Source organism: Symphalangus syndactylus, chromosome 12 (genome assembly GCF_028878055.3).
Source record: "Symphalangus syndactylus isolate Jambi chromosome 12, NHGRI_mSymSyn1-v2.1_pri, whole genome shotgun sequence".
Classification (NCBI taxonomy): domain Eukaryota; kingdom Metazoa; phylum Chordata; class Mammalia; order Primates; family Hylobatidae; genus Symphalangus; species Symphalangus syndactylus.
In genome coordinates, this window is record NC_072441.2 from 136932999 (window position 1) to 136958317 (window position 25319).

General features: G+C 42.2%; 1 protein-coding gene across 5 annotated transcripts in view; it reads right to left on the reverse strand.

Moving 5' to 3' along the window:
- The window catches only part of NFYC (nuclear transcription factor Y subunit gamma), a 78853-nt gene extending 53534 nt beyond the window's left edge, over positions 1–25319 (reverse strand). For 2 of the 5 annotated variants that reach the window (XM_055254836.2, XM_055254835.2), the window contains exon 1: positions 25016–25290. The gene's annotated coding sequence lies outside the window, so the exon portion shown is untranslated. Of the gene's footprint in view, positions 1–6900; positions 8950–25015 lie in introns of those variants that run through there. The other 3 variants (XM_055254837.2, XM_055254832.2, XM_063625177.1) reach the window with 3 other exon arrangements.

Sequence of the window (25319 nt, forward strand, 5' to 3'; positions counted from 1 at the left end):
GCAAACAAGGCCCTTCAACATCTGACCCAACTTACTTCTCCATACTTTTTCTTTTACCACTCCTTTCTGTCCTTAACTCATCTCCTTATGCTCTAAGCAGTTGACCATTTACTGCTCTCTTTAACCCAAGACGTACTTTTTGAATCATGATCTTGCTTGTTGCTCCCAATGCCTGGAATGTCCTTGTCCCTACCTCCCTGAGTCTACACCCAGTTAAACAGCTTGCCTTCATTCCTAAGCCAACATCTCCCCTCCTCTGAATGCTGTGTATTTTGCTTGTTCTTCCCATATCAGTTTCTAATACTTGATAAACATCATCGGTCTCAGAGTAAAATTTTATTTGTGTACATTTTTAAAGTCTCCACAAAAAAGACATGCATGCGTGGTGAATTGGTGAAAAGAAGTGTAAAAAGCATCCAACTTTAGCATTTCCTTGAAGGTAAGAACTATATAGCTTAGGGAGACAGAAGAAAATTTCATTTTATCTGGATATTTTCAATCAAGCAGGTCTTCCCTTTAGTTTTCTATGTAATTGAAACTATGGAAACAGACCAAAATGGTAGTACTTCCAAGAAGAAAGGATAACCAAGTGAATTAGCACTGCTATTTGCTGTGGTTAGTCTTCTTTCTTTGAACTAAGGAACACAAGGTCACAATGTTATGCCACTTTAAAGTTAAACATTTACTATGTTTTTTTTTTAGTTCTTCCTTTATACTGGAATTTACCTTCATTCCTTATCCTTCGATTGCCCATTTTCACTGCAGGTGCTAGACTGTAATTTAATTTAGAATAAATACTGTAAGTAGAGAAAAACTTTTGGTCAATTATTGAACAGCGGGGTCTAGCTTTGGGATCCCAAAGGGAGAGACAAGAAGATAAGAGTGATAATACAAATAGAATCTGACCACGTTATAAAGAGGTGGGCCCCCATATTGAGGTAGCAGAACACATTAAAAAGAAAACTAGCCAGGCACAGATGCTCACATCTGTAAATGCCAGTGCTTTGGGAGGCTGAGGTAGAAAGATCCTTTGAGGTCAGGAGTTGGAGACCAGCCAGGGAAAATAATGAGACTCCATTTCTACAAAAAAAAAAAAAAAGTTTTTTTTTTTTTTTTTCTTGAGATGGAATCTCACTCTGTTGCCCAGGCTGGAGTGCAGTAGCACTATCATGGCTCACTGCAACCTCCCAGTTCACGCAATTCTTGTGCCTCAGCCTCCTGTGTAGCTGGGACTACGCCTGGCTGATTTCTGTGTTTTTTTAGTAAAGGCTGGGTTTCACTATGTTGGCCAGGCTGGTCTCAAACTCCTGACCTCAAGTGATCTGCCCATCTTGGCCTCCCAAAGTGCTGGGATTACAGACGTGATCCACCACACCCAGCCAAATTATTATTATTATTATTATTTTATTTTTTTGAGACACGAGGTCTCGCTTTGTCACACAGGCTGGAGTGCGGTCGCACCAGGTCGGCTCACTGCAAACTCCGCCTCCCGGGTTCATGCCATTCTCCTGCCTCAGCCTGCCGAGTAGCTGGGACTACAGGCACCCGCGACCACGCCCAGCTAACTTTTTGTATTTTTAGTAGAGATGAGGTTTAACCATGTTAGCCAGGATGGTCTTGATCTCCTGACCTCGTGATCTGCCTGCCTCGGCCTCCCAAAGTGCTGGGACTACAGGTGTGAGGCACCACGCCCGGCCCTCAAAATTTTTTTTAATTAGCCAGGCCTAGTAGCGTGCATCTGTAGTCCCAGTTACTCAGAGGCTGAGGTGGGAGGACTGCTTGAGCTCAGGAGTTTGAGGTTGCAGTGATATATGATTACACCACTATACTCTAGCCTGGGCGACAGAGCAAGACCTGGTCTCCAAAAAAAGGAAAGAAAACTAAACTTCTGGGAAATGTAGACATGAAATATATTCTGTCCGGCTATGTCTATTATAATCTTCAGTCAGTACACTTTAGGACTTAAATATTACATAACTTACATCGTTCAAGCCCTCATTCTTTCAATGGACTATAACTTTTGTCTAAATATATGAAGGTCATCACCTTCAGAAAAATTAAAAATGTTAAAGTATATCATGGTCTATCAAAGAATATAAAGATAAGAACAAAAACTACTCAAACATACACAAGCACATACACACATAATACCACTTTGCTGATGGGAAAGAGTAAAGTCAGCACAGGTAAGATGTTATTTTCGGTGTCTATAAACAATGATTCCTATTTTAGTCTTGTCAAATGCTTAAAATGACCCTAGAATCTTTGTTTATTAAATACAGGTTAGCTTGTGGACTCACTTTAAGAGCCAGGTCCAAACTTTTTTGGGAATTAGCTTGTTCTTGAAATACAATAACAAAAAAACAAAAACAAAAAACACTAACTGGCGTGCAGGTGATGTGTTTGTATACCCTAACTTCCTCATAATGCATAAAAGTAACCTGGCTCTCTGGAATAGCTCACAGGGAGCACCATTAGCTTCCTAGCTGGTTCTCAGCTTTCTGAATAAGCAACTAACTGGCTGAGGCAAGATATCTTCAGATCCCAAAGGGACACTAAATCTGCTGCAGCAGACTCTCTAACCAACACACTTCAGGTAAAGACTTCTGAACCTCTTCCATGGCACATTTTCTCTGTTCCTTCTATACCCAAATAGCAAACCTATACAGAAGTCCCAAAAGGAAAAGAAACATGAAAAGTAAAAAGTGAAAACAACCTAGAGGAATAAAAGAAACACACAACAAATTGACTGGGAGTCAAATCTCCAAACTTGTACAAGCCTGTTCCTAAAAAGCTGAAAGACTTGGATTAGGGCACCTGAACTTACTGGGCCTCAATTTCCCCACTTTACAAGAAGGGAACTAGACTAGATCCCTAAGTGATTCCCATCAGCCTAATTTAGACGTATTCAAACTCTGTATGCATATATTATCAGTAATAAGAATAGGCAAAAATCATTCCATTCATGAAGACAGCCATGTTCAACTTTTAATACGTTTTTTGGGTTACTGAAGCCCCCACAAAAGTATTTAGCCTCTTTAAAAAGGAGATCTCATCTTGTTTTCTAAACAAAAGCCCAAAGTGACCACGATTGCTGTTTTTAAACCTACACATCCCTGGAACTGGAATTTTATTTGGTAAAGTCAGTATCAATTTTGCCAAACCTCATTCTGTCTGAATATGATTCTTTCAATGCACAGATAGGAAGCAGACACCAATGCTGACTGACCATGCCTGAAAGGAAGTGACTTAATAGGACAGGAAATCAAACATCACAAAATATCAACCCCACCCCTGGGGGGGAAAAAAAGGAAGTCCTAAAAATAGATGACACTGGGCATGCAGACTAGATTAAAAAGAAATCCCCATGAGTTTCCACCAGTTATGTTAGAAAGGTATCTCATAGTAGGTATCAACTGTGTGAAATTTATGTTAGATTTTTGATGAGAGATCAATTATTTCTTTTTTTAAAAGTGTTCATCCCACAATTGGGCACAGTGGCTCATGCCTGTAATCCCAGTGCTTGTAATCCCAGCACTTTGGGAGGCCAAGGCGGGAGGATCACTTGAGTCCAGGAGTTTGAGATCAGCCTGGGCAACAAATCAAGACCCCGTCTGTATTTAAAAATAAAAATAAAAATAAATAAAAAAATAAAAATTAGTTGGGCACAGTGGCACATGCCTGTAGTCCCAGCTACTCAGGAGGCTGAAGTAGGAGGATTGCTTGAGCCCAGGAGGTGGAGGCTGCAATGAGTCATGATCATGCCATGGCACTCCAGCCTGGCACACTAGCCTTGGCAACAGAGCAAGACCTCGTCTGCCAAAAAAAAAAAAAAAAAGGCATTAATCCCAACATTTACTTACTTACTATAGAGCAGGCTACAACTACCTCCCATGCTTGAAAATTGACAGGATAATCACAAAGCAAACAAAAAAAATGGTTCCAGTTTACTTTATAAATATTTGGTATACAAACTAAAAATGTAACCTCTGCTTGGTAAACATCTGCAACCATTACAACTTACCTGCATTGTAATGCAAATCTCATAATGCAAACGGAACAGGCTTCCAGATTTTATTCTGAGAGGTTCCTCAATCTAACAAGAGTTTTTTAAAAATCAGCATACCCATTTCATCCTATTCTGAGAGGTCCTTAAATTTTGACAAAGGGGTTAAAATTCTTTCACAGGAATCTTGATGAGTAAAGGATTGGTGGTCTTGACGTATGCATTAAATAAATAGGGTCATGTCAGCATAAATAGGAATATGCAGGTGAAGGCAGTTTAAAAAGAAATGTGTCAGGTTTAAACTAACTCCTTTTTAAAAATATTAAAATACTGGCATTTTTTTCTCTGATGCCACACCTATCTTCATAAACGTTTCATCCCCCAAATAGTCTGGATTGGTAACAACTAATATTATGTAGCTCTTCACAATTTGCAAAGTACTTTGACAAACATGATCTCATTCAAGACTCACCACTAAGTAAGACACTATTTTTAGGTTCCATTTTTACATGTGAGGAAGCTAACACTAAATGGCTGACTTGCCCAAACCTACAAAGCTGGTGATAAAGGTGAATGGGGCTTGAACACAGATCTCTTGACTTTAAATGGTCTGTACCATGCTGCCTCAAATATTGTGATCAGAGTAAATAAATGTCCATATCTCTAGACCCCATCTAAGCCTGCCCCACTTACACACACAGCCACCCATGGCCTAAATTAAGAGTTAGCTCTCTAGAAGGTCTTTGCTCTTTCTGGAAGCAAAGTTTTCTTCATTTGTCTAGTAAACATTTATCTGGCTAAAGTGTTAAATACCATTTGACATACACTAGAAAATAACTCAGTCATCAAAGGTTTTGCACAGGCATGCCCATGTGCATTTTTCCAGGTAGTGGGTCAGATTCTCAAAGAGTCTATGATCCAAAAATGGTGAAGAACTTCGGCTAGAGGCAGTGACCGGGCGTCTTTCCAAGAAGCCAAATCCACAAAGTTCTCAAGTTTATGGTTTACCTCATACTGTACCACACCTTCACTTTTGCCTCCCCTGCTGCAGGCCTTCTCCTAGGGCCAACAGGGTCAAGTCAGCACCTACAACTGTTTTTAAAATCATATATATAATCTGGAACAACCAATAACATAAACATATAAATAGTCAATGACTTAAAAAAATAAATTTAAATCAAAATAACTACCTCTTAAAATGTAATCCTTAACACATACTTCTTTATCTTAGGACTTAAATTCCCAGAAAGAACATTTTCTTATTATAAGCATTCTAATTCCCCAAAACTTTCACAAATACAACTACTCTGAACTCCTAAAATACTATCCCCTTCACTAAGAACCCTCTAGATTACAAAGAAGACAAGGTACCATGCAAGGAATTCTGAATCTGTTAGGCAGTTCACTCAGCTATCATACCAAAAGAATTTAGAATTTTTTGCTGGGGGGAGGGAAGTAAAAAGAGTGGGAGAGAGAATGAATGCAGCCCTATTGTCTTATTCCCTGAAAACTCCTAATTTGAATCTATAACATATTCCTACTAACCACTCAACTTGAATATCAGAAGTACAGTCTCTTTTCATCTTAAATAGAGCTTTTCAGTCCAAATCTGTATAAACAAACTTTGTCCTTCAATCTTTCAACTCCCCGGCAGTTTTTCAAGGTCACTTTTGCAAGCAACGACAGAGGCCTGCATCCAGGAACTTTGACTTGCTATATCATTACAACTCCAAGAGCCCCAAATCTAAATCCTATCAGTCCTCTCAGGTAAATCCTTTATTAGAGGGGAAGCTAGGGAAGGCAAATCAACACCCTCGAAACTTCTCCTCTAATAGGGCCTGCTCCTTTTCCCTACCCAGAGACTAAGTGCTGCTGGCTCACAGCTCCACACTGAGTCTGTTGCAGAAATGTTCCAATGACCTTCATTCCGCATTTGCAAATAAAAAGAAAACAAAGAATTGCATTTTAAAATCAGGTGTATTATAGATATTAGTACGTGGGATTGAAGATTTCACTGTTCATAAGAACTGGCTGGTTACTGATTAGCAACCTACATTAGCTTTATATCCCTAAAGAGAAAAATATATGTATCTCAAGGGCAAAAGGTAGGGTGCCTATACTCTTAACTTTCCTATTCACAAACTGCAGGATTTTAAATATTTAATACGGAAAAATGAAAAGCACTTTGCTCATATCATTTTAAAGAACTAAATCAACACCTGACAAAATGTGTGAAATCTGTGGAAAAAGATTTGCTCTTGTCACTGTCAATATAAGTGAAGATGTTTCTAACCAGCATTCTAAGCTAAAATGTGCATTAAAAACAAAGATTGTTTACTACATTAATTACTACTTATTAGAATCTAGAGGTAGACTGGTAAATCAAGAAAGTTATGGGAAAATTTCACACTGGCATGTGGGCCTTCACCATTAGAACCTGCAGCAGTGCAAATCATATTTTCACACAAATTTCTAACAGCAACAGTGTTGCTTCCATATCTGAAAACACAGATGTCAACAAAGTGCGTGGAAATAGAAAAACTCTCACAACAACTCAGCTTATTCCGTAGGAAAGCTTCAGTGCACTTGAACAAAGGAAAATTATTTGGAAAACAGTTAAGTTTACCCAATGCGAAGAGAAAAGTGTTTTGCTTCTGTGTGCCCCTGAAAAATGATTAGCCTTTCTCCATGTACCTGATCTTGTCGATACCCAACTAGGAAAGAAATCCTAGTTGAAGGACATGCAAAATCTAAACACAGCAAGGTATTCTAGGTGCACCAAAAGGTATGCATGGAATGTAAAGTGGCCATTTTCTGAACAGTGCAACTTGTCTACACTCTCTGAAGCTAAACAGTTTCTATCATTTCAACACAAAACAAAGAATTAAACTTACCGGGAACTGCATTAATTTTACATGTAGTTATTTATACCTCCTCGGGCTGGGAGAATTTAAGTCACTCCTATCCCTCCCCCCTAAAGGACGGAGGAAACAAAAGGCAGCAGGAGATGCAGAAACCTGGGTCTGGAATGTCCACTCCAGTGAAAACCCGAACAGCTGTCCTCCCACCCCCCAACAAACTATTCGCCATTTTTCTTTGTCTTTCAGCTGACCCCTGCCTCAGTGAAAAACTCCGAGGCTCCAATGAAGCCCTGCAGCCTCCTTCCACTTTAACAGTCAAAGGCATTCAATCTAGCATGCTATTTGACACCAAACCTTGCCTCCACAGTGGTCCCATTGGCTGAACTGCTTTATCGGCTAAGAACACAAAGCCACGATTGGCTGTTCACGTCATCAGTTACCTCTTTTGTACACTTCCTGTTTTAAAGTTACCTTGAGAAGCAGAACAGGGGTCAGATTCAGACTTCAAACTATGGGGAACTCTAAGGCGTGGAAATGTCTGGCAAATGCACATAGCAGCTGCACTAGGGCATCATGTGCTTCTAAAACAGAATATTGAAAATTTAGAATTGTTCTTAAAAACAAGCCAAAGGGTTGTTACTGTTCCCACCCACGGGATTTCTTATTGGCTGTCAGAGTTCCATTTAAAAAATTTAAGGTAATTTAACTGCTTCTGATTGGCCATCAAAGATGTCTGTAAGATACTGCTACAGTATCCTATGGCAATAGACCAGAGAAGCAATGTGCACAAGGTCGGAAAGTTGTGACCATCTTCAGTTTTCTGTTGAGCATTAACAGAAGAAAAACAAAACTGGGTAGGGCTAATCCAAAGAAAATACAGCTTATTTAACACTAACAGAGTGATGCCAATGGCCATACAACAGTTTGCAGGATTTCTAAAAGGCATCTGTCATTATGTTAGTGGCACTTTAAAGGCACAGACTGGTATCAAGGCAAAGCACTTTATTTTAAAACACAAACTAATTTAAATAGTAAAATTTTAAGGTAATGTATGAAGTTAGCGGCAGGGACAGTGGAAGTGGCATTTCTAGAAAGTCAACCAGGAACCTAAGAAGGAAATATAATGATAAAGCAGGGAGGGGAGGGAATGACAAAAAAGCTAGAACATTAGTGAATACAATCATCCCCTGGTATCCATGGGAGACTGGTTCCAGGATACTCCCCAGCCAACCCTCTCATGGATACCAAAATCCTTGGGTGCTCATGTCCCTAATATAAAATGGTATAGTATTTGCATAAAACACTTGCACATTCCCATGTATACTTTTTTTTAAGAGATGGTGTCTCACTATGTTGCTAGGCTGCAACGCAGTGGCTATTCAGGCATAATCAGGGCACAACAGCCTCAAACTCCTGGGCTCAAGCAATCTTCCCACTGCAGCTTCCAAAGTGGGTGAAACTACAGGTGCACGTCACCTTGCCCAGCTTCCTCTATACTTTAAATCATCGCTAGGTTACGTATAATACCTAATAAAATGTAAATGCTATATATGTAGTTGTTATATTGTATTGTTTAGGGAATAATGACAAGGAAAAAAGTCTGCATATGTTCTGTACAGACACAATTTTTAAAAATATTTTTGACCCCTGGCTGGTTGAATCCTTAGATGCAGAGGGCTGATGACGTATTATTAAAAACACATTATAATTTGATGGATTAACTAATTTATTTAGGGCAGTCACAGAGTTTGACATCCTAGGGGATAAATTCATTATTTCTTTCTTTTTTTTTTTTTTGAGATAGGGTCTGGCTCTGTCACCCAAGCTGGGGTGTTGCTGGGGTGTAGAGGCACGATCTCAGCTTACTGCAGCCTCCGCCTCCTGGGCTCAAGCGATCTTCCCACCTTAGCCTCCTGAGTAGCTAGGACTACAGGTGTGTGCTACCACGCCCAGCTAATTTTTCTATTTCTTTCTTTTCTTTTTTTTTTTTTTAAATTGGTAGAGATGGGGGTCTCGCCATGTTGCCCAGGCTGGTCTTGAACTTCTGGGCTGAAGGGATTCTCCTGCCCCTGCCTCCCAAAGTGCTGGGATTACAGGCATGAGCCACTGTGCCTGGACGAGGATAAATTTCTCTCTTTTTTTTTTTTTTTTTTTTTTGGAGATGGAGTCTCACTCTGTTGCCTAGGCTGGAGTGCAGTGGCACGATCTTGACTCACTGCAACCTCCACCTCCTGGGTTCAAGTGATCTACTTAGTAGCTGGGACTACAGGCACCCACCACCACGCCCAGCCAATTTTTGTATTTTTAGTAGAGATGGGTTTGACTATGTTGGCCAGGCTGGTCTTGAACTCCTGACCTCAAGTGATCCACCTACCTCGGCCTCCCGAAGTGCTGGGATTACAGGAGTGAGCCACTGCACCCCAGCCGTCTACTATATATATATATATATATATATATTTTTTTTTTTTTTTTGAGACAGAGTCTCCCTCTGTTACCTAGGCTAGAGTACAACGGTACGATCTCAGCTCACTGCAACCTCTGACTCCTGGGTTCAAGCGATTCTCATGCCTCGGCCTCCCGAGTAGCTGGGATTACAGGCGCCCACCACCACACCCGACTAATTTTTGTAGTTTTAGTTGAGACGGTGTTTCACCATGTGGGCCAGGATGGTTTTGAACTCCTGACCTCAGAAAATCTACCCACCTCAGTCTCCCAAAGTGCTGGGATTACAGGCATGAGCCACCACACCCGGCCCCATATTTTTAAGAATAAGCACAGCAGAGTTGATCTCAGAAGAGATATTATAAGTATTCTTACTTGTCTCACTGTGGTTATTGAAAACATTCCAAGGTGCTGAAGTCTACCAGTGGTAGTCAAAGATTTTCTTATGGATTTTGGACCAACTGCTTAGATTTTTTAAGAGGCAGCTCCTAATGTGGTGAAAATCAATTAGCATGTTTTTCTTTTCTTTTTATTACTTTTTTTTTAGCAACACATTCAAATATAAACATCTCACCATTCATTACCTGAGGCCTTTAACAATCTCCTTAGATCTGCTTCCTCCCACCAAAGCTAAATATCCTAGGACTGAAAAATATAGTTGTTTTGCTAGGTACGTGAGATCTTTTCTAGAAAGTCCTCATTTGACCATACATGAGAACTCATCCTTGACATGTGCAGAGATTCAGCAGGGACCTGAAATAGGAGCAAGGTGGTCTGCCCTACCACTCTGCCGTATTAACTTCTCTACATACATTCCACTCATTTCCCATGATGAAATGAAATGATTTCTGAACACCTACTAGTGCCAGGTTCTGTGCTAGGTATATTACAGACTTTACTCCTCTAATTCTCACTACAATACCCTTCTACCAGTGAGAAAGAGTGAGGTTCAAAGAAGTTAAGAAACTGGTTCCTAGCCATACATCTAGATTCAAACTCGGGTCCCACCTAGAGTGGTACTCTTTCCACTGCACCACACTGCTTACCAAGACATACAGCAACTCAGGGCACATCCAAGGAAATTCTTAGGTGCCATATATATGTGTAGATAGCATAAACCATTATCCAACTTCAACAAATTTAAAAATTAAAAATCTAGGCCAGGCATGTTGGCTCACGCCTATAATCCCAGCATTTTGGGAGGCCAAGGAAGGAGGATCACTTGAGCTCAGGCATTTGAGACCAACCTGGGTAATATAGTGAGAACCCATCTCTACAAAAAATACAAAAATTAGCTAGGTGTGGTGGCACATGCCTATGGTCCCACTTACTTTGGAAGCTGAGACCAGAGGATCACTTGACCCAGGAGGTCAAGGCTGCAATGGGCCGTGATCACCCCACTGCACTCCAGCCTGGGCGACAGAGTGAGACTCTATGTCAAATAAGTAAATAAATAAATAAATATTAAAATTTAAAATCTGACTAATGTTAAATTTGATCTGCCAGTTAGAGACCTAGCCAATGGCATGACCAAATAGCACCCTATAAGTTGTTACAAATTTTACTACTAAATTATTAGGACCATTTAACCAGTAACAAACCACATTTATAAGGGCATGAAACAACTAGGTAAATCATTAACAAGAGTACACTGTTAAAATTTGAAGGCGTTGTGAGACAACTTCACAATGGCATCCAAATAAAGAGTTTGGTTATGTTAACAGGATGTGTTATAGGTACTGTAATTCTTTTCTCAAAAGTTTAGATTACAGATTCTGAACAGCTACTCCCATCCTGGGAAGAGAAGGCAGAAGGCCAATAGGCCTTACCTGTACTGGAGCTTCTCTTAGCCCCAGAACACCTGAGGGCCAGTCAGCTGACAAGGAAAAGCAGCTCATCTGAAGGGTAGGGGTGGGCAGCAGAAGAATAGGGAGAACATGTTCACAACCTCGCTGATTACTAATTAGTGCCAGTATCGCACAACAACTAAGCACTTGGAAGTCAGGCAGTGTTAGTTTCAAGTTCTGACTCTACTTATTAATTATATGACACTGAACTAACCCTGAGCCTCAGTTTCCTTATCTGTAATGTATGGATATCACCATGTATACCAGAGAGCCACTGTAAGGATTAAACAAAGTAATATATGCAAAGCATATTGTACTATGCCTGAATAAGCACTGAAAAAATGGAAAGTATTAAATGTCATCCAATTCAACTTTCTTGATTTATAGAAGGTTAACGTTCAGAAAGGGAGAAGACCTGCTTAAGGCCCTGAAGCCACTTTGAAGAAATACCTCTCTTCTATCTCTAGCATACTCTGCAGGCCTGCAGAAAGCAACTCCTTAGCCATAAATGACAGTACGGGAAGACTACCAGGTGCCATAAAATTCTCCAGTTTTTATGCTGGAAACCCAGGCTTTTCACCACTAATCCCAGCGAATCACTGTTCCAAAAGCTGGCCCTCCGACTCTGCTCTGGATGTACCAGATTAAACCAATCATGACCTTTAACACTCTATGAAGGTCTTCAGCATATTTTTTATTACTTCTTGGCAGTTTGCAACGAAAAGACCTCAAGTCCTACTTCTCATCAACACTTACCTTAGAATTCAAGCCACAGTGGGAAGAGAACCCAAATTATTCTTGAATTTCCATTTGGCAGCTGAATCCATTCACTTACTATAGCTTTCTCTTCTACCTGTCATTACTGTGGACTGAGAACCTAACAGAATCTCTAGGATTTCAGCTAACATTCTTCCCTGGTCCTGGATCTCAGCAGCCCTCTACATCAGACAACTGCATCTTCTTACCCTAAAAAACACTCAAATCAGGCCAGGCGCTGTGGCTCACGCCTGTAATCCCAGCACTTTGGGAGGCTGAGGGGGGCGGATCACGAGTTCAGGAGATCGAGACCATCCTGGCTAACATGGTGAAACCTCGTCTCTACTAAAAATACAAAAAATTAGCCGGGCGTGGTGGCACGCACCTGTAGTCCCAGCTACCCGAGAGGCTGAGGCAGGGGAATTGCTTGAACCTGGGAGGTGGAGGTTGCAGTGAGCGGAAATCGCGCCACTGCACTCCAGCCTGGGCAACAGAGCTGTCTCAAAAAAAAAAAAAAAAAAAAAAAAAAAAAAAAAAAAAAAACACTTAAATCACTATGAGACAAAACCAGTAACTCTGGTTACACGGTTGAAGCTTTAATACTCTCAAAGAAGGTAAAGTGAGAATTTATGCTCTTGGTTGGGAGAATGATTTTTGAATCATAGCTACCTGCTTACTAGCTGCATATTGGCCAAGATACTTAACCATTTCTGAGCTCACTTCCTCATGTGTAAAATGGAGGCAGTAACACCAATAGGAGTGTTGAGGCTTAAATAAGTGAAAGCACTCAACATATTATCTGGAATGTGGTAGGTGCCCAATTAATATCTAAATATACACTTGATTATACAGCAGGTACACATATTACAACTATTTTTTAACATGCCTCTATTACCAAAGAAGGGCTTCTTGAAGGGAGCAAGTGTCTTATTTTTATCTACATATATCCCCAAAGCATAAAGATATAAATCAAATCCAATTTTAGCCACAGTGTCAGTGAAATAACAGGGAGTAGCAGGGATTGAGGAAAACTGGCAAGTGTGTCTCATCTAAATGAGAGACCACTACACAGCTCCAACTGAAGAGGGCCATGTAGGAAATCTGGTTAACTGCAATAAGAGCTTCACATTCTTTTTTTTTTTTTTTTTTTTTTGAGACAGGGTTAATTGCCCAGGCTGGAGTACAGTGGCATGATCACAGCTCACTGCAGCCTTGACCTCCTGGGCTCAAGTGATCCTCCTGCCTCAGCCTTCTGAATAACTAGGAGCACAGGCGTGGGCTACCACACCCAGCTAATTTTTAATTTTTTTTTTTTGTAGAGATAGGGTCTCCCCATATTACCCAGGCTGGTTTCAAACTTCTGGGCTCAAGTGATCCTCCCACCTCAACCTCCCAAAATGCTGGGATTGTATGTGTGAGCCACTGCACCCAGCCCAGATTCTTTAAGAAGTAAAAGACAGACTGTTTTAATGTCAAATCTTTCTATTTTAAGTTTTGGTTCAAGTTTAAAAAAAAAACAAAACATAGGCCAGGCGTGGTGGCTCATGCCTGTAATCCCAACACTTCAGGAGGCCGAGGTGGATGGATCACCTGAGGTCAGGAGTTCAAGACCAACCTGGCCAACATGGGGAAACCCCGCCTCCACTAAAAATTACAAAAATTAGCCAGGCATGGTAGTGCACGCCTGTAATCCCAGCTACTCAGGAGGCTGGGGCAGGAGAATCACTTGAACCTGGGAGGCGGAGGATGCAGTGAGCTGAGATCATGCCACTGCACTCCAGCCTGGGCAACAGAGTGAGACTCCATCTCAAAAAACATTATAAGCAAATCAAAGAAAATTGAGGACTGCCAGATTATAATTTCTGACCCAATATCTTTCACCCAACTTGGTCCTGAACAACTAGTAGCTATTTCTCAAATCCAATCCACCTTCAAGGTTTAACAAACAAACAAAAGTATGTTCACACATTTTCAAAATAAGCTGATAGAAGTTCTGAAGATAGGCCGGGTGCGGTGGTTCACACCTGTAATCCCAGCACTTTGGGAGGCCGAGGCAGGCGGATCATGAGGTCAGGGGATCCAGATCATCCTGGCTAACATGGTGAAACCCCATCACTACTAAAAATACAAAAAATTAGCTGGATTTGGTGGCACACACCTGTAGTCCAAGCTACTCAGGAGGCTGAGGCAGAAGAATCGCTTGAACCTGGGAGGCAGAGGTTACAGTGAGCCAAGATCACACCACTGCACTCCAGCCTGGGTGACAGAGCGAGACTCCCTCTCAAAAAAAAAAAAAAAAGTTCTGAAGATAATCCCCAAAAAAGGCCCAGAAACATTCTGAGCAATGACCACGTCATTAGAATAAAGGAACACTGCACTGGTGCTCGGTAAATGGTTACTCAGTGAAGGAATGAAATAAACTAATAAATGGACCTTAAGGAGATGACAAATTCTGAATTATTTGTTTTTTGAAAATAAGTTATATTCTCCAAAGCATAAATTAAGACCAATAGATGGGAAATTATTCTGCAAAGACTCGCTTCAGCTCTCAGAGCTGTCCAAAGATGACACAACTTTCCTCAGAAGCTATGGATGGGGCTGTTAGGCATGGGCTGTTTGAACACTTGACAGGGATGTGTAAAGGCAACATGAGAGAGAGCAGTCATGTGCAGCAGCAGGAAAAAAAGCCCAATCTTTACAGCTAAACAGATTTAGATTTTAATCCCTCCTCACCACTTTTTAGGTGAGTGACCTCGTGCTAGTTATTCAACTCCACTGAGGCAGCTGCCTGCACTAAAACATCTTGCAAGGTTTTAGGGCTTAGGATAATTTCATTTGTTCAATAAATACTTAAATTATAAGCATAGCCATTGTACTAAATAAGCTCTGAGGATTCTAAACAAGACACAGTTCCTGTCCTTAAAGAGATTAAAGTCTACTGTAAGAAAGAGGAATGTTAAAATAGGCAATCGTGATGCTGTACATTAAGAGTTACAACACATGCAAATGCAAAATGCTACGGGAGGACATAAGCATAGCACCTAACCCAGGGCTTACCTAAGTTTTAGGCTGGTCAGAGAAAGCTTTTAGGAGATTTAAAATCCTAAGAATAAAAACCAAGATAGACAAAGTGAACTGCATGTGCAAAGGCCTGAAGCTGACAGAAAGTATTACATTCCTGAAAGGGCTGCATTTGGCATAGAAGCAGCCCAGAAGCAAGAAGCTAGAAGTAGAGTTAGAAAGGTAGGCTGGGCGCAGTGGCTCATGCCTGTAATCCCAGCACTTTGGAAGGCCAACTGAAGTCAGGAGTTTGAGACCAGCCTGGCCAACGTGGTGAAACCCCATCTCTACTAAAATACAAAAGTTAGCCAGGCATGGTGGCCGGCACCTGTAATCCCAGCTACTCGGGAGGCTGAGGCAGGAGAATTGCTTGAACCCAGGAGGCAGAGGTTGCAGTGAGCCAAGACTGCACCAATGCACTCCAGCCTGGGTGACAGGGCGAGACTCTCTCTCAAAAAAAAGAAAGGTATACAGGGTTGGACAAAGCTAATATACTAAAACTTTATTCTAAGGACAATGATAAGGAACTAATCTGTCTTAAACATTGGACTGGCACAATCAGTTCCACGTTTAAAGTGTAATTCTGATTTTGCCAGCCCCACGTTTAAGACTGTTTAGTTCCTTACCATTGGGTACAGTGTGGAGAATAAGCTGGAGAAGGGGACACAGTGGGAGGATGGCAGCACTCTAGACCACTAACGTGGAAAACAGGATGCTAAAGTTATCTGGTGACTGGAAAATGCAGTAGTGAAGACACTGAGTTCAAGACCAGCCTGGACAACAAAGCAAATAATTCAGAACTTGTCATCTCCTTAAGGTCCATGTGTTAGTTTATTAAAAATTAAAGGCTGGGCGCGGCAGCTCACGCCTGTAATCCCAGCACTTTGGGAGGCCGAGGCGGGTGGATCAAGGGGTCAGGAGATCGAGACTAACCTGGCTAACATGGTGAAACCCCGCCTCTACTAAAAATACAAAAAGAAAAAAAAAATTAGCCGGGCGCTGTGGTAGGCGCCTGTAGTCCCAGGTACTCGGGAGGCTGAGGCAGGAGAATGGCGTGAACCCGGGAAGAGGAGCTTGCAGTGAGCTGAGATCGCACCACTGCACTCTGTCTGCCTGGGCGACAGAGCGAAACTCTGTCTCAAAAAAAAAAAAAATTAAAATTAAAAATAAAAATTAAAATTAAAAAATAAAACAAATTTTTTTGAGTTCAAGGCCAGCCTTGAACCTCACAGAGTGAGACTCCATCTCAAAAAATAAAAATAAAAAATAAGCCAGGCACAGCAGCTCACACCTGTAATCCCAACACTCTGGGAGGCCAAGGAGGGAGGATCACTTGAACTGAAGAATTTGGGACCAGCCTGGGCAACACAGCAAGACCTCATCACTACTAACAATAAAGAAATTTGCTGGGCAGGCATGGTGCTACACCCCTGTAGTCCCAGCTACTCAGGAAGCTGAGGCAGGAGGATGACTTGAACCCAGGAGTATGAGGTTGCATTGAGCTATGATCACATCACCTCACTCCAGCGTGGGCAAGAGAGCCAGTCTCAAAAAAATTAATTAAAGTAAAATAAAAAATAAAGAACATATAAAAATCACTAAGACCCAGTGGTTAATAAGGCATGTAGAATAACAACATTGTGCCTGATAAAAAGCATGTACTCAAAAAATAGTACCTGCTACTATTATTATTGTTATTGGGCATTGGATTAGATGATCTTTGAAATCACATTCATCCTTAAGAGTCTATGTTACCTTGAAGATGTATCTTGTTCTCAGAAAAGTCCTTTTCCACGATTACCAAGCTATCTTATGCAAAATGATTCTTTTTTTATTCATAGACTACACCAGAACTGCTCAACTGGGCTCCACTACACACCAGTCATAGCATGAAACGTTTATTAGGTGTTCTCACAAACAGCGGTCCATGACCAAGTTAAGTCTGAGTAACACTGCATAATGTATCTTCCCTCTTGAAGGGTCATAGGCAAAAAAGCACCAAGGCTCTGAATAATAATTCTGCAGTAAAGAAAGGCATTTCACTCTGGCCATTTTTTGTCAAGGATCCTCTTTTTATCCCCAAAGGACACTGATTAGCACTACACAGAACTAATGTTTGGTGGAAGAGCTTGGGAAATGCTGCTCTAAACCAACTTACAAATTTTAGTAGAGTGAAAAGACTATAGGCAACTGTATTCTGACAACCTTCCAAAATGGTTAGAGTTTTACACACATTATGGCGTTTTCCTTTCTAACTTAGTACTACTGAAAATGACATTAAATACCACCAGAAATAGCAATCCTTTGCCTCCTAAGTGATTGCCAACCAAGCATTCTTGGCTTCTTAAAAGGCCCAACTTTGTCATTTCATAATGAGCAAATTCTATGCTACTTACCTTCAGGGTACAGCAATAATTTTTAAAACAGTTTAAAATGACAAAGATGTCAACTGCGTAGATAATGTGTACTTTATTAGCCTTTTCTCTCTTCTCTTTTAAAATGAACAGATCATGCCAGTGTCAAAGGGATATATCTTCTTAACACTGGGCAAAGAATCTCATTTCATAGAGATTACTGGACAGTTTACAGCTCTGGAGGCCAAGGGTAACAGTAATTAGGGATTGTGAAAACCTTCAGTACTTCAGATTTAAACCAATGACATGATACAAAATATTCTATAACATCATTTCCTATGAGTCATCTCATTCCTTTTTTTTTTTTTTTTTTACTTTTGGAGACAGTCTCGCCCGGTCGCCGAGGCTGGAGTGCAATAGAGGCGTGATCTCGGCCCACTGCAACCTCTGCCTCCCGGGTTCAAGCGATTCTCCTGCCTCAGCCTCCCGAGTAGCTGGGGTTACAGATGCCCACCACCACGCCCAGCTAATTTTTTGTATCTTTAGTAGAGATGGGATTTCACCATGTTGGACAGGCTGGTCTTGAACTCCTGACCTCATGATCTGCCCACCTCGGCCTCCCAAAGTGCTGGGATTACAGGTGTGAGCCACGGTGCCCGGCCCATCTTATTCCTCGTATTAAAACACTTTGAAACACCGCTCAAGATCACTATTTATGGTTCATACTCATGAATGTATTTAAGAATAGGACAATTATTGAATCTTATTAAGAATATACAATTGACTTTAACGCTTGAACCCGGGAGGCAAAGGATATACTATTGGCTTTAAATGAAGGGTATTCAGGCTGGGCGCAGTGGAGGCTGAGGCAGGCAGATCACCTGAGGTCAGGAGCTCGTGACCAGCCTGGCCAACATGGTGAGACCCTGTCTCTACAAAAAATACAAAAATTAGCCAGGTGTGGTGGCATGCACCTGTAGTCCCAAGCTACTCAGGAGGCTGAGGCAGGAGAATCGTCTGAACCCAAAAGGCAGAGGTTGCAGTGAGCAGAGGTCATGTCACTGCACTCCAGCCTGGGCGACAGAGCAAGACTCCAGCAAGTAAATACATGAATGAATGGCATTCATTTAAATAGGACACCTTATATATAGTACCTTGAACATGGATTTTTTTTTTTCTTCAAGGAGGGAATCCCGTTCTGTCGCCCAGGATGGAGTGCAGTGGCATGATCTCAGCTCACTGCAACCTCCGCCTCCGGGTTCAAGCGATTCTCCTGCCTCAGCCTCCTGAGTAGCTGGGACTACAGGTGCCCGCCACCATGTCTGGCTAATTTTTGTATTTTTAGTAGAAACGGGGTTTCACCATATTGGCCAGGCTGGTCACAAACTCTTGACTTCAGGTGATCTGTCAGCCTCATCCTCCCAAAGTGCTGGCATTACAGGTGTGAGCAACCGTGCCTGACCAGACATGGATATTTCAACCTTCATTTAAAACATATTCTACTGGAAACATTCAAATGCAAAGATTAGACTCTAGTTCTGCTCTCTAAACTACAAGTTTATACAATAGAAAGCTCTCACTAAGTACTGGATGTGGAAGTAATCTATCTGGAGATCTGAAAATAACAAAATGGAAAATCCAACTCCAATACTGAAAATGAGTACAGGTGCTGTCTCACTGCTATCAGGTACATCACTGCTAACACATGGAGAAGTGTGGGAAGGGTGCAACAATTCCTGCAACCTAGCAAAATTTTCTGCAGGCAGAGAGATTTTTCCTGAACCATTCCATAATACTAACTGCTTACTTCAAAGAAAACGTTACTCAAGTGACTACAAATCACACAAACCAAACCACCAGTCCTACTTCAACTGATAACTTGTACTGTTAGAAAAATTTTAAATGACTATAATGCAAATCTCTCCTTCTGGTCAGAATGAAATCACCAGTTGTTCCGACTTTAATCATCATTGCTATTTGTCAAATATGGAAAAGTTTTCATCGCATCGCAATCATTACCACTCAACACTAGGGGATGAACAAAAGAGATCAGGAAACAACCTTTCCCTGAAACAAACGATCCTACTACTTTGTGCATTCAAAAGTAAGACTGACCTCACACTGGTCCACTGAAAATCAGCTCCTAAACCACAAAAGCACAACTAAATTAGGTTACTTCCTTCATGTCAAGTGGTCACTCCCCCATATGGAAATCTTACTGTATATAATAGAGCAGACAATTACAAAAGGCCTCACCCCTCCTCATCAAGGAAGCTGTAACTGGCTGAAAGGACAGATTTCATGCTGTTCTAAAACGAAAATGTGTTCTCTCACTTATTAAAGTCCACTAAGTGACAGGCATCTACCACACGCTATTATATTCATTTCTCATAATTACCCTAAAGGTAGGTATTATTGTCATTATTTTACAGAGGAAGAAACAAGTTAAGAACCTGCTCCAGCACACAGACAGGGTAAATGCATTGCAGAGACAGAATTCTTCCCTTGGTCTGACTCCAATCAGCAACTAATACTGTCCCCTCCCAAAGGCACTTTTTGACCAAAGTTTTAAAAATCCATTTCCTCCTGCAATTAATCTACTTAAATTATATTGAGTGCTTTGAGTCTCTGCAGGAAAACACTAAAATGACCTTGTAGCCTTCCTAAACTGTGACAGTGCATGCATGAAAAACTGAATAAACAAAATGAAAAGAAAGACTGTAAGATATCCGATAACTCACAACCAGTTTCCTCGGAGAACAAGAAACGGAATGGAAAAGAACAACTTACTGGCAAAGGAATGTTCTTCCTGGTTGTATGCCTGAGGCTACGATTGACCTTAAGAAGGTCATTTGTGACCCTAGTAATGTCCTCTGCCATTCTCATTCCCGTGAATGAAGTAAACCTGTCACTTAAAGTCATCTCCGCCACCAAGTCAATGCTTCCACAGGAGACACGATGCTATCCAGTGGAATGAGCATCTATGTGGAAATCCTGTCATCTGGGCAAGATTTGGCTCTGCCCTTGCATAGCCAAGTGACCCTGTCAAGGTCATCTCACTCTTTTGGAGCCTCAGTACAAAGGACATGCCTGAAAGAACTGTAGTTCACTTCTTGAGCTAAGAAGCCAGGACTTTTTTCTTTTCCCATAGCATCCTATGGTGTCAACACAGTGTTTAAGAGTAAGGGCTTCATTTACACAAGAATTAAGAATTACAAATCTGTGGCCCAGCACGGTGGCTAACACCTGTAATCCCAGAACTTTGGGAGACCGAAGACGGCGGATCACAAGGTCAGGAGTTCGAGACCAGCCTGGCCAACATAGTGAAACCCCGTCTCTACTAAAAATACAAAAAATTAGCCAGCCATGGTGGCGGGCGTCTATAATCCCGGCTACTCAGGAGGCTGACGCAAGAGAATCGCTTGAACCTGGGAGGCGGAGGTTGCGGTGAGCCAAGATCGCGCCATTGCACTCCAGCCTGGGGAAACAGTGCAAGACTCTATCTCAAAAAAAAAAAAAAAAAAAAAAAAGACAGAATTACAAATCTGTGTCTGAATCTGGGCTCTGCTACTTACTGGCTGTGAGAACTTAAGCAAATTACTTTTCAGTTTCCTCACACGTAAAAATGAGGGTGGCTATATTATCTATCTCATAGTGTATGAGGATAAATATACATAATACATTTATATCCCAGCTGGTACAATGTAAGCAAGCACTCAATAAAAGTAGTAACTATATTATCCCTGCGTTTGATTCATAGATCCTAGTGGCTCAGTACTTTTGAACTAAAAAATGTAAATTTCAAAATTACCTCAAAAAGACACCCAGCATAGCCTGGCTGGCACGGTGGCTCACACTTATAATCCCAGCACTTTGGGAGGTCGAGGTGGGTGGATCACCTGAGGTCGGGAGTTCAAGACCAGCCTGGCTAACATGGTGGAAGCCCGTCTCTACTAAAAATACAAAAATTAGCTGGGTGTTGTGGTGCACGCCTGTAATCCCAGCTACTCGGGAGGCTGAGGCAGGAGAATCGCTTGAACCCAGGAGGCAGAGGTTGCAGTGAGCCAAGATCACACCACTGCACTCCAGCCTGAGTGACAGAGTAAAACTCTCAAAAAACAAAACAAAACAAAAAACCCAAAACAAGACTCCCAGCATAGCTCCATAGCATAGAATGGGTTTGGCCAATATATGGTTACAATTCTGTGGTCTGAATCCCCATTTCGCTTTGCCTTCATTTCTCTGAAAATAAAAGGGGATAAAAATGCCTTGTAAAATCTTCTCTAGTACAGTTTTGGGATTTTTGTTTATTTTTTGGGAGACTGAGTCTCGCTCTGTTGCCCAGACTGGAGTGCAGTGACACAATCTCAGCTCACTGCAACCTCTGCCTCCCGGGTTCCAGCAATTCTCCCGCCTCAGTCTTCCGAGTAGCTGGGATTACAGGTGCCCACCACCATGCCAGGCTAATTTTTGTAATTTTGTTTCATCACGTGTGCGAGGCTGGTCTCAAACTGCTGACCTCAAATACTACCTGCCTTGGCCTCCCAAAATGCTGGGATTAGAGGCGTGAGCCACCGCGCCCAGTCTCTAGTAGTTCTGACCAAAAAAAAAAAAAAGTGTAAGTATAAATGAGATAACAGATTTGTCATAAGAATTAAATAAGATGCCATGGACACAGCCTATAAAGTATAAAGCTTAGTATGATTTCTGCTTGAAGAAAAAGCTGAGGTTCACAAGTTTTCAACATAAACTCAGATCTAATGAGATTTCCTGAGAGTTCAAGATTTCTAGAGTGGTCAATTCCAGATATTAACAAGGTGGCCATGGATGTAACGGGCTAACATGGAATGAAGGTGGTCACCAATGTTGAAGGGCAGGCTGCTCCAGAAATGCCTGCTGAATAAAAAAGGTGTACATATACACTCGTTGTTACCACCTTGTCTAGTCTTACTAAAAAAGAAACTAAGTTATAGATCTACAGCCTTCTTCATAGTTGGTTAACTTGATGACTGAGCCAAATGAGGCTGAAATGACCAACGTACAAAATACATGGCAAACCCTATTTTCACTTGCAGCTTTGCCTTTATCTTCCACAGTGAAATGTTATTGTAAATAAAAATGAGGGAGGGCTTCACCTAAGCATATCAAGACATAAAGCAATTAAGATTTCCAACTCACTGGTCTCCTCTCAAACCCTGATTTAAAGGTTTCCATGCAAAATTGGAACTGCAAATATTTTGTCCTATCCAGTCTTAATTTTACACATTGTTCAGGATGAGCATATCCTAGAATCAATATCCCACAGTCTGAAGAAAGCACTAAGCCTTTGAATAGGTGCTGGTATTTGGGGACACCCTAAGGAACTGGTGATGTTTGAAAAACCTCTCCAGTGAGCTCTTTACACTAGGCACTTGGTAGTTCCTCGCCATTTGGCATAAATTACCTCCATATACAGAAAGACTATCTGCAATATTCTGAAGCTTGGTTTTAAGGAATGCAGATTCTTCAAGTTTCTGTACATATTTGTCCCCATTATCTACCTGGATTCAGGAAAAACGCAGCAATTTACTTTGTAAATCTTCCCTTTCACAATAGAAGCCAAGGGATATGATTTGAAGACCTAGCTGAAGAACCCATATTCTCTATGGTTACAATTTTGTGGTCTGAATCCATAAGCAGCACAACAAATTCTTACGAATTATAGTCTTCCATTTAATATACTCTAAACACCCAGAAATCAAAGTAGATGATCCACTTGGAAATACAAAATTATCTGGAAGTTTGATTAGTCAGGTTTATCTTGATAGCTGATGTAGCAGATAAAATTACAGGCTTCGGCATCAGGCAACCAGGGTTTGAATTCCAGCTCAACCACTTACTGAGTGACACCAGACAAGCTACTTAACCTCTCTGATCCTCAGTTTCCTCATCTGCAATATGGGGACGATAATGCCTACCTATTGGTGTTAAAATATGCCCCCAAACAGCAATTCTCTTCCTCCGCTACTTATCAATTCCCTTCTCCAGAAAATGTAGTTGCATTCACATAAAACTGACTAAATTTGAAAACCATAGGAGTTTCTTGAAATTGGTATGAAAACAGAAGAGTACCATCTAAAGCTAAAAAGGACTACCTAACAAAAAACAAGGAAAAACAAATTAGGAAAACACAGAGGTTTAACATAAATGTGTTTCCATGGCCCTCACACACTGGGACGAGCAAATGTAAAGCAATACAAGTAACTTCGATTCAGATTCAGTGGAAAAGGAACATATTCCCAATAAATTGACTGGAATGACTCTGGATTGGAATAAAAACTTTTTGAATATGAACCAGAAAGTGTTGACAAGTCCTGTTCCTTAAGAAGCTATGTATTGGCTTTTTTTGGTTTGGAGCTGCTTATTTGAAAAAACAAACAAAAAATTCAAAGTACACATGGGAATGGGTGTACTTTTTAGGCACATATACAAGGAAATAAACCAAGACCCAAAATTTCTGGCTAGCTCCCTTTCCCTTAAAGGGGAACCTAATAATATTTACTCAACAAATAACTACCCAGTACCTAATATTTGCTAATGTAGCTTTGGAAACTCAGCCATGACCTGTATCCTTCCTAGAGCAGCAAATTTCATATACATCTCAAAACTACTTGTATGGTCCTGAGACTCAATAACGTAAAACTGCTCTATTAATACACTTCCCAAGTCCGAAAATGTTCCCTAAAATGCTTCCTATATCAGATTTTGTCACTTTACATCTGATACTACTTAATGCTGTGCCTCCTACGCTCGGACAGAGCACACTTATCAATATGATCCCTCTCTCGGTTTACGTGCTCCTCAAACCACATCCCAGGTCCGTTGACTCTGGACTCCAGGGCTCCACCTAAACCTCGGTGTTTGAATGCTTGCACTCTCCAGCAAAATCCCTGATCTGATTCTACCGTTCAGCTATGCCCCTAGCCCTGATGCCTTTCTTCCTACATCATACACTCACACCGTGGACTTCAGGGCCACTTCCAAACTGGGTTACATTAGCATCCCTGGACCTCGAAGATCCTCTCAGCCTGTCACTTGGGTTTCGGTGCTTCCAGGCCTGGAACCCTGAGGGCCTGCACACCCCCATCTTGGGCCATGCATGTACCAGGAAAAGCACCTCTGAAAGTGAGTGTCCCCCATTCTCAGGCCATGGCCTAAGCTACCCCCAAAGTACCTGCCAGGCCATCACCCTTTGCCCTTAAAGCCTCTAGGCTCGGCCTCTCGCCGCAACCCCACGCCTGCGCCGCAGGCGGTCATTGCCCCAGCCGCCCTAGCCCAAGACGCGCGCATCCCCGCAGCCTCAGATTCCTTCATCACCCCCTAGGCCGGAGCTGGCGCGACCAATAAGGTGCCAGGTCCGCGGCCTCCCCGCCACCGACCAATCACGAGCGAGCCCCCCCGCCGTCGCCTTCCGCCAATGGGAGAAAGCCCGCGGGCCGGGCCGACGAGGCACACGGACCCCACGAGCGCGGCGGCGGCGACAGCGAAGGGCCAGGCAAGAGCACAACATGGCGGCGGGCAGGCCGGACCGAGCTACAGCAGCGGCCGCGCGAGGAAGTGAGGTCTCTGGCGAAGGCGGGAAGCGCTGCCCCTCCCCCCGCCGCCGCTCCCCTATCACCCCCGCACAGAAACTCCCGCACACTCACACACCTCTGCTCAGGAGTCCAGGAAGAGCAGGAGCCGCCCCCGCGCTCCTACGGAGTCGGGCAATGCAGAGGCCCTGGCGCGGCGGAGGGGAGGGGGAAGTGTGCGTCACGGAGAACGGAGCGCGCGCGAAGCGGGGGCACAAGCAAGATGGCGGCCACGCCGTTTGCACCGTCTCCCCTTTTCCCCTCCCCCTCCCCTGGCGCCTGGACTCCCAGTATCGTGCGGTGCGCAGAAGCTGTGCTCCTTGACGTCTCGCGAGAATTGGGAAGGGGCGACGACAGAGTGAGGCGGATGAGATCTGAGAGTT